This window comes from Octodon degus, unplaced genomic scaffold (genome assembly GCF_000260255.1).
Source record: "Octodon degus isolate 3935 unplaced genomic scaffold, OctDeg1.0 scaffold00074, whole genome shotgun sequence".
Lineage (NCBI taxonomy): Eukaryota > Metazoa > Chordata > Mammalia > Rodentia > Octodontidae > Octodon > Octodon degus.
In genome coordinates, this window is record NW_004524650.1 from 3,609,472 (window position 1) to 3,621,960 (window position 12,489).

Below are 12,489 nucleotides of genomic sequence, written 5' to 3' on the forward strand. Positions count from 1 at the left end.
TCTGTGTATTCAAAGTGGTTAGGATAGATATATAGTTGTATTCTCTTAATGAATAGAATGATTTGTTCTAATGGTGTTTGTAAATAGGATCTCAAGTCTGCATCTCATACAGCAATTAACCACTAAGAAGAATATATGCAGTATATTATTTGTTGAAACTGTACTTCCGATTTGATTTGAAACTGTCTCATTGCTATCTGTTTATCAATAAAACTTAAAAAAAATAGTTTCTAGGCTTATTTCTTACTCTGGATGAATTTCTTTACTAATATTCTCTCATACTTTGGCCTCCCTAAACTCCACAGTTCTCTGACTCTGTCGCTTACCTACACCTCCATGGTCCTCATTTAGCTTCCCTTTGCCACAGTTTAAATAGCACCTCTAGGCAAAAATCCCAAATCTAGAGCAATGATAGGGATAACCTTATTTGTTTACCTTTTCTGATGGGTTATAATCCTGTTCTGTCAGTTATCTGATATCTGAGCATTGTTTTTCAATATATTTCATCAGGCATTCTAGACTTTCACAATAGGGCTGATAGGTGGTTGTGGTTAGGGTGAAATTCAAGTACAGTTATGCTAGTATAACCACTCAAAGACGTAATTGAAGTTTGTTGGGGGTTTTTTTCTTTGTATTTGGTACAGGGTCTCACTATGCAGTTCTGATTCATAGTGATCCTCCTGTTTTCAGCCTCCTCAGCACTGGGATTACAGGTGTGCAGCACGACGTGCACTTCCATGCCCAATCTTGGTGGTCAGCTCAGTGCACCCTAGGGCAGGGCCAGCATGCCATGTGGTACCGGGGATAGAACTCTGGTCCCTGCACTTTCCTAAGCAAGTGCTTAGTCCACTGAGCTATCTCACTGGCCTTAACAACTGCAGTTTTTAGAAATAAAATTTTAGGAAGCTCTTAAATAAGAAAGCCTTCTGTAGTGAGCACCCTTAAATCCTGTTTTCTTCATCTTCAAGAACATAGTGAGAAGGGCTGACTTCAGTGGACTAAAGCTCCTGCTTAGGCAGAGCGCAGGTGCTGGGGGTTCAATCCCCAGGCTCGCCATGGTGGTCCTGCCCCAGGAGGGCTCTACACCAGCGATTGAGACTGGGCATCATGGCACACACCTGTAATCCCAGCACCTGAGAGGCCGTAAATAGGAGAATCACTACGAGTCCAAGCTACATAGTAAGACCCTGAACACACTGTAGGTCCTGCCCTAAATACAGAAAAAAAAACATAGTGAGAATTTATATTCAGAATGATCATCCAAAAGCACAAAAATATTCTAAAGTCTAAAAAACAATCATGTTAGGGATATTATAGTTATTTTGAAGAATATATAAAATTACATTTAAACATTTTTCTAAGGGCTGAAGTGACTGCTGTGGGTTGCTTAGTAAATAATTATATAAATACTTTAGAATTCCATTACTTTAGTATTCTGATAAATTGTTTTACCTACATTTTTAAAAACATTTGAATCATTTGTATTTTCCATACTTATCATGTGTTTGTTTTAGTTACCTAGGGTTATGTGTAAATGTTAAAGTATATTTTTCATGGCATTGCTAAGTTGTTAGGGGTTGAATTTTGATTTATCTTTCTGCATAATAAGACAAGGAAGACCATTGCAAAGTCTCATTTACTTCTTTTCTAAGTAGACAATTTTCCATGTTGAGTTTCTTGAAAAAAAGAGTTGTACCTGGATATAAGAAAGAAGAAAGCTCAAATGATGCCAAAATGAAAAATTGAATCAGTGCCTGAGTAGACTAAAATGGCCTTTTCAGACCTCAATACAGCACTTGGCCTACTTTTCTTCTTAAGATTTTGTTTCTGGCTCCCAGTTTGTCATTTCTGTAATGGGCTCTTAAATGACTTTTTTCTTCAGGAAGGTAACATTTATCATAGTGTGGTAGAAAGGGCCCTGGGGTAGGGACTTGGGAGACCTGGGTTACGGCTTTCCTAGTTCTGTACTGCTATGAAATGTGTGGTTTTGAGAAAATTAGTAATTTGCCTGTTTGAACTTTGAAAGGGAATGGAAGTTTTTTTCATATTGTTTTCGTTTTGATTTTTTAAGTTGGACAACATTGAATTTAAAATAATATTTAGTAAACTTACAATGTACAGAAGAGATGGAAGTATACACCTCTGGCCAATTGGGATGCTTATAGGGTCTTTGGGTCACCTTCTTCCTGGCTCTTGAGGGTTTGTGCAGACAGCACAGGGCTTGCAGAGAAAGAGAGGGGGAAAAAAAAAGGATGGCATGAATTGCCTTCTAGTTATAGCTTCTTTTTATTTCAAGTTTCTGCAGCTATTGTTCCACATTGTACCTTTCAATCATGATAACTCAAAGGCAATGTTCTACTTTATTGAAAAATGTCTTCTGATGATGAAATAAAAGCATCATCACAGAGAAGGAATAAAATAAGACTTATGTCACAATCTCTTCCTCCTCACAGCTGAAGGATTTTGGACATAAAAGTTCATCTGTTTCTTCTCTGAAAAATAAAGATATGAATGGCATCTATTTTGTAGTTAAAATATCATGCCAATATGTTGCTTTGGTAATACAATCAAATGTCATGTTTTTTAAATAAGAAGGAAAAACAGATTATGAAATGAATAATAAAAATAGGAGGATTAACTCTTGAGGGAAGGGCTGTTTAGTGAAGAAATCTTATGCAATGTTTCTGGAAAGACCCTGAAAATAGAAAAAAAAAAAAAGAAAGAAAGAAAAGAAAAAAGAAAAGATAAAAGATATAGCATTGTAGAAAAGTGCAATGCTTTTTCTAACCCCTTTTCTATTTTCCCAAATGTTGTGTTACCATTCTTTGTCTTCTAGCCTTGTTTCCACTTCCTTCCCAGTTATCTTTATCTTATGTACCATTGTCCCTAAATTTCCACACCACAAGGTAAATCCACCCTAACATGGGGAAACACCACATACAAACTCCTTATTCATGACTGGTTCTGTTTGATAACTATATACTTTGCTTGTGCAGGGTAAAGTACAAAATCAACAGTTTCTCAATTTCTAAATTGTGCTTGATGCTATCATTATTGCTAATTATACTACTGTGGTTAGGGTATCAGTTGTTCTCTTTTGTATAACAATATTAGGAAGCTCTGGGACAATAACTTCAAAACAATCCTATACCAAAAGACTGGGAACTGAGCAAAAGAGAAACTAATATCCCATTCTCAATTAATTGGGAAGGTAGGATCTTGGGACAGATACAAACCAAGAATCTCCAATACACAGATGATATCCCTGAAGAAGTCTTTTCCTAGAGAAGCCTTGATACTACCAAAACTTACAAAGATCATCACATAAAACAAAATGTTTAAAAAATTGGAATAGAAAATGACAAGACAAAGGAGCAAAATGCAATTTCAGACCTCCAGTGCACCCAGAACAAGCCCAAGAAACACTGACAAAAAATAAATTGAAAAAAAGGGGGCGGGGCTAGGGAGATGGCTCAGTGGAAGAAGCACTTCCCTGGCAAGTATAAGGGCCTGAGTTCAATCCCTGGTTCTGGAAAAAAAAAGAATAAATTGCAAGTCACACACCTAAATTTCTGAAATGATGGCAACTGAAGTAAAGGAACAACTCCATGATGCTACAAAGGAAATCATATCAGAAATGATCTCTGAGGTAAAAAAGAAATGGCAAAAAAGGAACAAACTGCTCAACATATCCAAAGAAGATGTAGATAAAAAATAGAGGAACACAGAAAAATAATGAAAACCTTGAATAAACAATGAAAGAAAGAATTAGAATATATGAAACACATTCAAAGGAAAATTCAGTAAATTTAAAATTTCCCTGAAAGCTGGAAAACTGTTTGAACAAAACTGAAGTTAGATTTTCAGAGCTTGAAAACAGCATTGCAGCTAGCAATTGTGAATGGAAAGACCTCTTAAAAATAACAAATAACCAGGAAATAACAATTCAACAGCTGCAAGATGGTACAAGAAAAATATAAGACTGATCGTTTCCAATGAAGAAGCAGGAGTGAACATAAATGACATAAAAATGTTATTTGCATAAGTAATAGCAGAAAATTTCCCAAGTCTGGGAAAGGAATCAGACTGAGGTAAGTGAAACACATAGAACTCTAATTATGCATAACCAGAATAAATCTACACCTAGACATGTAATAATCAAGGTACCAGAAATTCAGAATATTAAAAAGCTATTAGCAAAAAGAAACAGCTCACCTATATAGGAACGTTCATCAGAATCACAGAAGACTTCTCAACACAAACCCTCAAATCAAGAAGAGCTTGGAGTCAAGTATTCCAAGTCATGAAAGGAAACAACTTCCGACTCAGATGGATGTACCTTGAAAAACTATCTTTCAAAATTAATGGAGAAATAAGATGCTTCCATACAAAAAACAGCTAAAGAAATTCATGACCATCAAACCAACCCTAGGAGCACTGAAAGATATTCTAGAGATAAAAATGACCACAAGTCCAAGAACAGCAGCAGAAAGAAACCACCAGGCAAGGCAATCAATTAAACACAGGGGAAAAGTGGAGAACAAATAGCAGGAAAATAATATAACAAAGATAAGCCAATACATATCAGTTATAGCTATCAATATAAATGGCCTCAATTCACCAATAAAAAGAAATAGACTGGCACAGTGGATTAGGAAACAAAATCCAACAATATGCTGTATACAAGAAACACATTTATCTCCAGAGGAAATTCCTCAGCTGAAAGTCAAAGGATGGAAACAGTACTCCATATGACAGGTGTGCAGCAAAAAGCAGGGATATCTATTCTGTTTGCAGACAATTTGAACCTCAAACCAAGAATAATCAAAAGAGATAAAGAAGGTCACTACATATTTGTTAGCAGTGATTCAAGAGGAAAACAGTCATAAATATGTATGCACTAAAAATAGAAGGACCCAGTTGTATAAGATAAATACTAATAGATATGAAAAATCAAATGAGCAATAACATAATTGTGATGGAGGACTTAACATTCAATTGTCATAAACAGCTCAACTAGACAAAAAACATCTGCAAAGAAATAATAGAACTGAACTTAACTTGTGAATAAATGGACTTAGTACACTTGATAGAGTATTTCTCCCAACAAAATCAGAATACATGTTGTTCTCAACTGCACATGGGACACTCTCTAAAATAGACCATATGCTAGTCCATACAACATACTTAACTAAATACAAAGGAATTGAACTATTCCATGAACATTATTTGACCATAGTGCAATGAAATGGGAAATTAATGACCAAAGAAACCTCAAAATCTCCATAAACATGCAGAAATTAAATAACACCCTCCTGAATAATCAATGGGTCACAGATGAAATTAAAGAAAAAATTAAACAGTATCTACAATCAAGTGAAAATGCAAGCACAACTTACGAAAACTTGTGGGATGCAGTGAAAGCAGTACTCAGAGGGAAATTTATAGTGGTGAATTCTCACTTCCAGAACATGGAATGAGCACGCATAAAAAACTTCATGCTGCACCTCAACTTTCACAAAAAGAAGAACAAATCAAGTCCAAAGCCCAAAGAAGGGAGAAAATTACAAAGATCGGAGCAGAAATTCATGCAGTGGATACTAAGAAAATAATACAATGAATTAATGAGTCAAAGAGTGAGTTCTTTGAAAGAATAAATAAAATTAATAAACTCCTAGCCAAACTTATCCAAAAAGAAAAAACACAAATTCATGTAGTAAGGACTAAAAAGGGTGAAATTACTATAGCTCCTTTGGAAATTTAGAAGATCTCCAATATCCACCTCAAAAAAGTATTTTCTCTCATCAGATATAAAACACAGAAGAAATGGACAATTTCCTAGAAACATGTGAACTACCAGAGCTGAATCAAGAAAGCATAAATGGGGCTGGGGAGATGGCTCAGTGGAATAAGCGCTTCCATGGCAAGCACAAGGGTCTGAGTTCAATCCCCAGTTCCAGAAAAAAAAAAAAGACATAAAAGTTATGAATAACTCAATATAATTTAATGAAAAAGCTTACTAACAAAGAAAAACCCAGGTCCTGATAAATTCATAGCTGAATTCTCCAAGAAATGTAAGGAATTAGTGCCAGTGCTTTTTTAAACATTTTAATGAAATTAAAAGGGAAGCAAGTATTCCTAACTCATTCTCAGAGTCAAGTATTACCCTGATACCCAAACCAGAGAAAGACTCAACCAAATCAATCTCCCTAGTGAACAAGATGCAAAAAACCTTCAGTGAGATGCTAGCAAACACAATGCAGCAAATCATCAAGATTATACATCATAACCTATTGAGATTCATCTCAGGAATGCAGGATTGCTCAACATATAAATCAATAAATATACCATATCCACAGAGCCAAAAACAAAAATCACATGATTATCTCAATAGGTGCAGAAAAAGCTTTTGACAAAGTCCAACATTCATGATTTTAAAAAACCTACAGAAAATCAGAATAGTCTTTACTTCAACCTGATAAAAGAAATCTATGACAAACCAACAGCCAGCATCATATGAGAGGAGCATAAACTGAAAACTTTTACTCTAAAATCAGGTACAAGACAAGGATGTCTACTATTACCACTCCTATTCAATATAATTCTGGAAACATTAGCCAGAATAATTAGACAAGAGAGAAAGAGATGTAAAAGAACTAAGGAGGGCTGACAAGATAGTTCAGCCAAATAAGCACCTACTTAAGCAAGTGCAGAGACCACGTTCAATCCCTGGCATATGCTGTGCCACCTCTACCCCCGGTAGAGCTACTGAGCAGGCTACTGAGACTAGGCATGATGACACACACCTCTAATCCCAGTGCTAGGAATGCTGAAAACAGGAGGATCACTATGAGTCGGAGGCACACAGTGAGACCCTGTGCCAAATACATGAAAAATAAATAAATGGATAAATAAGAAAGAAAGAAGTTAAATTACCATTTTTCACAGATGACATGATACTCTACATAGAAACCCCAAAAACTCCACTGAAAGACTTCTATATTTAATAACTGAATTAAGTAGTATAGCTGGATACATTAACAATAAAATATCAATAACATTCTTGTACACAATGAATGCACTGAGAGAGAAATTAGGTAAACTATACCCTTCAAGATAGCATCCAAAACAATGACATACTTAGCAATCAATCTAACAAAGGAAATAAAAGATGTATATAGTGAAATTTACAGTACTCTGATAAAAGAGACCAAAAAGGATATTAGAAAATATAGAAAGATATCCCTTGCACATGGTTAGGAAGAAGCAACATTGTGAAATGGCTGTACTTCCAAAACTATTATACAGATTTAATACAATCCCAATCAAAATAACAACAGCACACTTATGTTTGTAGCAGCACAATTTGTTATGCTAAGTCTTGGAAACAACCCAAATACCCATCAATTGATGAATCAATAAGGAAGATTTTGTTTTTATAATAGAGTATTAGTCATACAGGATAATCTTGAGACATTTTGAGGTAAATGGATGGACCTTAAGACTATACTCTTTTTTAACATTTATTTATTTATTTATTTATTTATTTATTTATTTATTTATTTGGTACAAGGTCTTGCTACACAGTCTGGGGCTGGCATGGCACACAGTACCAGGGATCAAACCCAGGTCCTTGTGCTTGCCAGGCAGGCACTTAGAACAACAAGCTCTCTCCCCAGCCCAAGACCATACTCTTAAGTGAAATAAATCAAACATATATGTGTAAAAATCTCATTGTCTCACTAGAGAGAAACTGAATGTATAAATAAGGACCAGCAAGTACACTAAATTTTTTCAAATAGGAAGAAAATGCTCATTTGGGAAGAGGAACAGGCAGGGTGGAGGGAGAAGGGAAGGAAGGGAGGGAAAAGAGAAAAGAAGGGAAAAGGGAAACAAAGCTTTTGTGACTAAGGAAGGGAAGTAGGTTTGAAGGGAGGGTAAAGAAATGCGAAAAAGGGGGATCTAAGATACGTACAGGTACAAAGTCCCTATGATGAAAGTGATCACTATGTATATTTTAAATGTATCAATTAAGACCATCTTGAGCATTTTAAAAGAAAAACTTCTGGCCCACTTGTAACATGCATGGCCTTCAGTCATGGCCTTTAGAGTTCCCACTCCCATCTGAAACGTTGTAAGCCTAGTCTTTACTCCACACTTCTACCAGCACTCTGCACCCCTGATCTCACACTAGAATTACCCATTAATGTGAACTTAAAGCATTTGAGATGTATGCTAGATTGCTCCTCCAATCTTTTCCAAATTCTTCCTGTAAACCATTTCTGAAAGTTGTTGAACAACACACTTAGTTATGGTCCTAGCAATAACACCACTTTTTGGTACCAATTTTTCTGCCTTAGATAACTTTTTGTTGCAGTAGCCAAAATGTCTGACACACATACACTTAAGGAAGGAAAGGTTTAATATGGCTCATGACATCAAGGTTTTACTCTCTGGTAGGCTGACTTGAAAACCAGAAAATCATGGTGAAGCAAAATGCTGACTTCATGGGGGATAAAAAGCAGTGCACAGGGAAGGGTGCCAGGGAGAGGAACAGCCTCCAGAGGTCGCCGTTCAGCGACCCATCTGCTCTGACAGTCTCCATATCAGTTTGTCTACAGATAAGTGTAGCCACCCCTCAGCCAATCACCTCTCCAGGATCCTCTTCCGCTAGTCTACTTAACACTTAGATTAACTGACATGGAGCTTGTTACTAGCCATGGAGCCGTTACGTAAGTTCCTTGAGCACCACTTCCCTCATTTGTAAAATGAAGAAACTTAGCATTAAACTGAGGAGTAAATGAACTGGTGTATCTGACGTTATTTAGAAATAATCAGTAAATAACAACTTGTCTGATCGTTGATGAGTTACTAAATATTAGTTACAACTTTATTAAATGACTTTACTCTGAGTTTGATAGTTTGAAAAAACAGTCTACAATACTATTTTAAAAATAACTATGATGCTTTTTATGAAATATCTAAGGTTCTTTTCAAAATGTGAATATTTCCACTGTCATTTTTTTATTTAGCTATAATTGATCTCAAAAACATTATAAAAGGTATAGTCACTGTTTGAGGGTGGTTGGTCATGTTGATCCAGTGATGAAAATTTCTTACCCTTTTCAGAACACAGAACATTACTTATACCAAACACCCTTCCAAGGAGTACAAATATTTTCACTAAAAACTTTGAAAGATATAACTAATAAAATTTGTTTAAAAAGCAAAGACTGACCTTTAAAGCTCAAAAAGTCATACTCTTATGCATTAAAATAAAAAAATGGGGACCCACTTTCCTTTTTTACTCTTACATGACAATGATGACCTTCCCAGGAGTGAAGTACTTGAAAGGAACTTCCTAGTAAGAACTCTCTTTGAACCAGCCCCCCCTGGTGTTTGCATTTCACTCATTTTACTTACCTAAAGCCTTTTTCACCCAGATTATTTTGTTTTAGCAAGGGAACCAGTTTATTTACCTAGTGATGGATTGAAACTCACTGTCCTATAAGCACTTAGGGTCCTAAGGACACTAGAATGCAGACATAGCATATTCAAATGTAGTATGAAAGGAATGTGGAAAGATTAGAGCTGGTGCTGCATGATCCTGAAGAGGGAGAGGAAATACAGTTCTCCATAATCTCCATAATCTTCACAGAGCAACAGCATCAGTGTGAATTAGAGAATGAGTCTCAACTCAACTCAGGCCTGATTGCTCCAAGAATGATTGCATTCCTTTGCCTTGTTCAAGTATGGACCTGTGAACTAATTATCAATAAGAGAAAAAGAAAATATTTTTCTTTCTTTAGAAGGAGCACCATTTCTCTTCTGCACAACTTGGCCCCACGGCCACTGGCAAACATTCATCTGCCATCCTGGGATGGGTGAAAGTTGTTTGAGTTCTTCTTCTTCTTCCTTGTTTTTTACTTGAAGAAAAAGTAACAAATAGCTATACCAAGTATGGTATCCAGAACTGTTTGTACTTCAGGTTATTAAATCCTTATGGCAATAGGAATTCTGAAATAGAAAGCAATGTGTTATAATGAAAGTTCCAGAATAGAGGATGAGACAAACTTAAATGCATCTTGAGTTCACAAATGGCAAACTCTGTGAGTTGGGCTAACTACTAAGTGCCTCTGGTGCCTTCCTCATCTATGAGAGATGGGTGGATGTGTTTTACTTAAAAAACAGAAAGATTCTCATGAATGGAGGGAGACAAATCAATGGAACAAATTCTACCTTTGGACATCTTCCTAGAAACAATTATCCTTGCCTACATTTTTAAATTAGAAATGCTCAGAAACTTCTCAAAGGCTTTAAAAACATGTATACCTGACACTAATTTAAATGTATTTCTAGGACAACAAAATTTTGTGAAGGGGTAAGGTGACATTGAATGGAACGCTGAAGGTATAGTACCACCTAACTTCCACTGTATGGAAAAGTGAAGAATATTTTAGATGAAATAAATCACATCAGTACATTTTAATATCTCTCTATAATTCATATTCAAACAGGCTTCATTAGGATATTGTTAGTCCCATGAAGCACGTGTGGTTAAATATATAACTCTAAAGCTATACTTTGTACCATGAACACTCCAGGTAGATGGAATTGTATCCTCTGGAATCCTGAGATACTTTGCAAATATCTATTCACTTCTGTTTTGCTTTGGTGAACCAACTCAGAATTTTTGCTTTGTGGATGAGAAAAGTAAAATTCATGAATACCTGGGGAACTTGTATATGAAAGTCCATGTTCTAACACTGAAAGAGGAGAAATTATCCTTCTCATTCTCTCTTCCCAATTCCCTCTCTTATGCTCAGTGTAATTGTTACAAAAATGAATGGGTATAATAACATACCTTTATAAGGTATCAGAGTTGGGATCCTGCTATGAGCTAAATTATAATCCCTAAACTCATATGTTCAAATCCCACCACCCACTATTTAATGTGATTATTTGGAAACAGGATCTTTAAAGAGGTAATTCAGTTAAAATGAGGTTACTATGGTAGCTCCTAATCTAGTGTGTCCTATATGATTATAACAAAAAGACATAATGACAAAGACATATACAAAAGAAGACCGTCTGAAGATACAGAGAGAAACTGGTAATCCGTAAACCAAGGAGAAAGCTTTCAGAGGAAACACACCCTCCTGAATCCTTGGCCTTGGATTTCTAGCCTTCAGAACTGTGAAAAAATAAATTCCTGATGTATAAAACACCCAATCTATGATATTTTGTTTAGACAACTCTTAAGCTAATACAAATCTTAGACCAGAAAGATTTACATATTGCCAGTTCTGTCTTCTACCTGGGCTCATTCTCTGTGGGAGAAATTCCCAAGTCCTCACAGTTTTCATGACTGAGGCAGGAAGCCAGAACACTGGGTCTCCTTTTAAAGCTCAGCCAGACTTCAAATACTGAATTCATCAATTCTGACTCAGGACAACTCCTGCAGCACTGTTCCCAGCTCCAACACAGGCTGCACTATGTGACTTGAAGTTGCTGAAAGTCCCAGGAACTTGAGCTGTAATGCAAGATCTACTGCCAGGGAATTAATTGGATGGAGAGGGCAAGTCGGTCAACCACTGGGCCCCAGTTTCTTTGAGGGATGAGTAAGACAGTTTTTCACAGAACTGCAATAACAGAAGGTCCACTCTAGCTCTTAAGTTTTGATAACGATCATTTAAGGGGAAAAATCAGCAAAATATAATTCATCATCAATGAATCAAATCCAGCCACTGCCTCTCATCATGACAGCCATAAGCTAAGGCCCACTGTACATTGCTACATGAGTTTTCTTAAATAAAAAGTTACATCGGTGCTTTGTAATGTCATACACTCTTCTAAATGTCTGCATTTAATAACTTATTTTATTTATGCAAAAACCCTATAAACTAAGAAGTTTAGTCTTCATCTACAGAAAACAAGTGATTTGCTTTATAGAGGAACAAGCAAAAGTGAGCAAAACTTAGGAACTTTAGGTCTGTTGGAATTCCCACCGTACAGCCATGAGCCAGAGCCTCTGCTCTTACCCTGCCTCCGGTGACAAAAAGGAACCCATGCTGCAAGGGTAGCACGCATGCGCCAAGGTGGATCTCGCCGCGTATTGCAGTGTGTTTCCTGTACAAGCCATTGCTCAGTTTCAGAGACGAAAGTAATGGCTCCATAGGTGTGCAAAGTCTGCCATGAAGACAGAGAACGCTACCTCTGCACCCCAGTGGGGTGAAATGTTGCTCTACCCTCAAGAATCCAATTATTCTTGGTTTCTATTACCAAAATTATATCAAATTATCATTATACTGTGTTGTATTAATTAATAGTATCCAATAATTCATTTAAAATTTCTGGGCATTTGTTTTCTCTCTTTTATATGAGTCCTACACAATGTCTTAGATTTTGCCTGTGAACCCAAAGCCCAAAAATGCTCTCTGCTCTTTTACAGAAAAGGTCTCCTGACCTCTGGTCTACAATATGAGATAT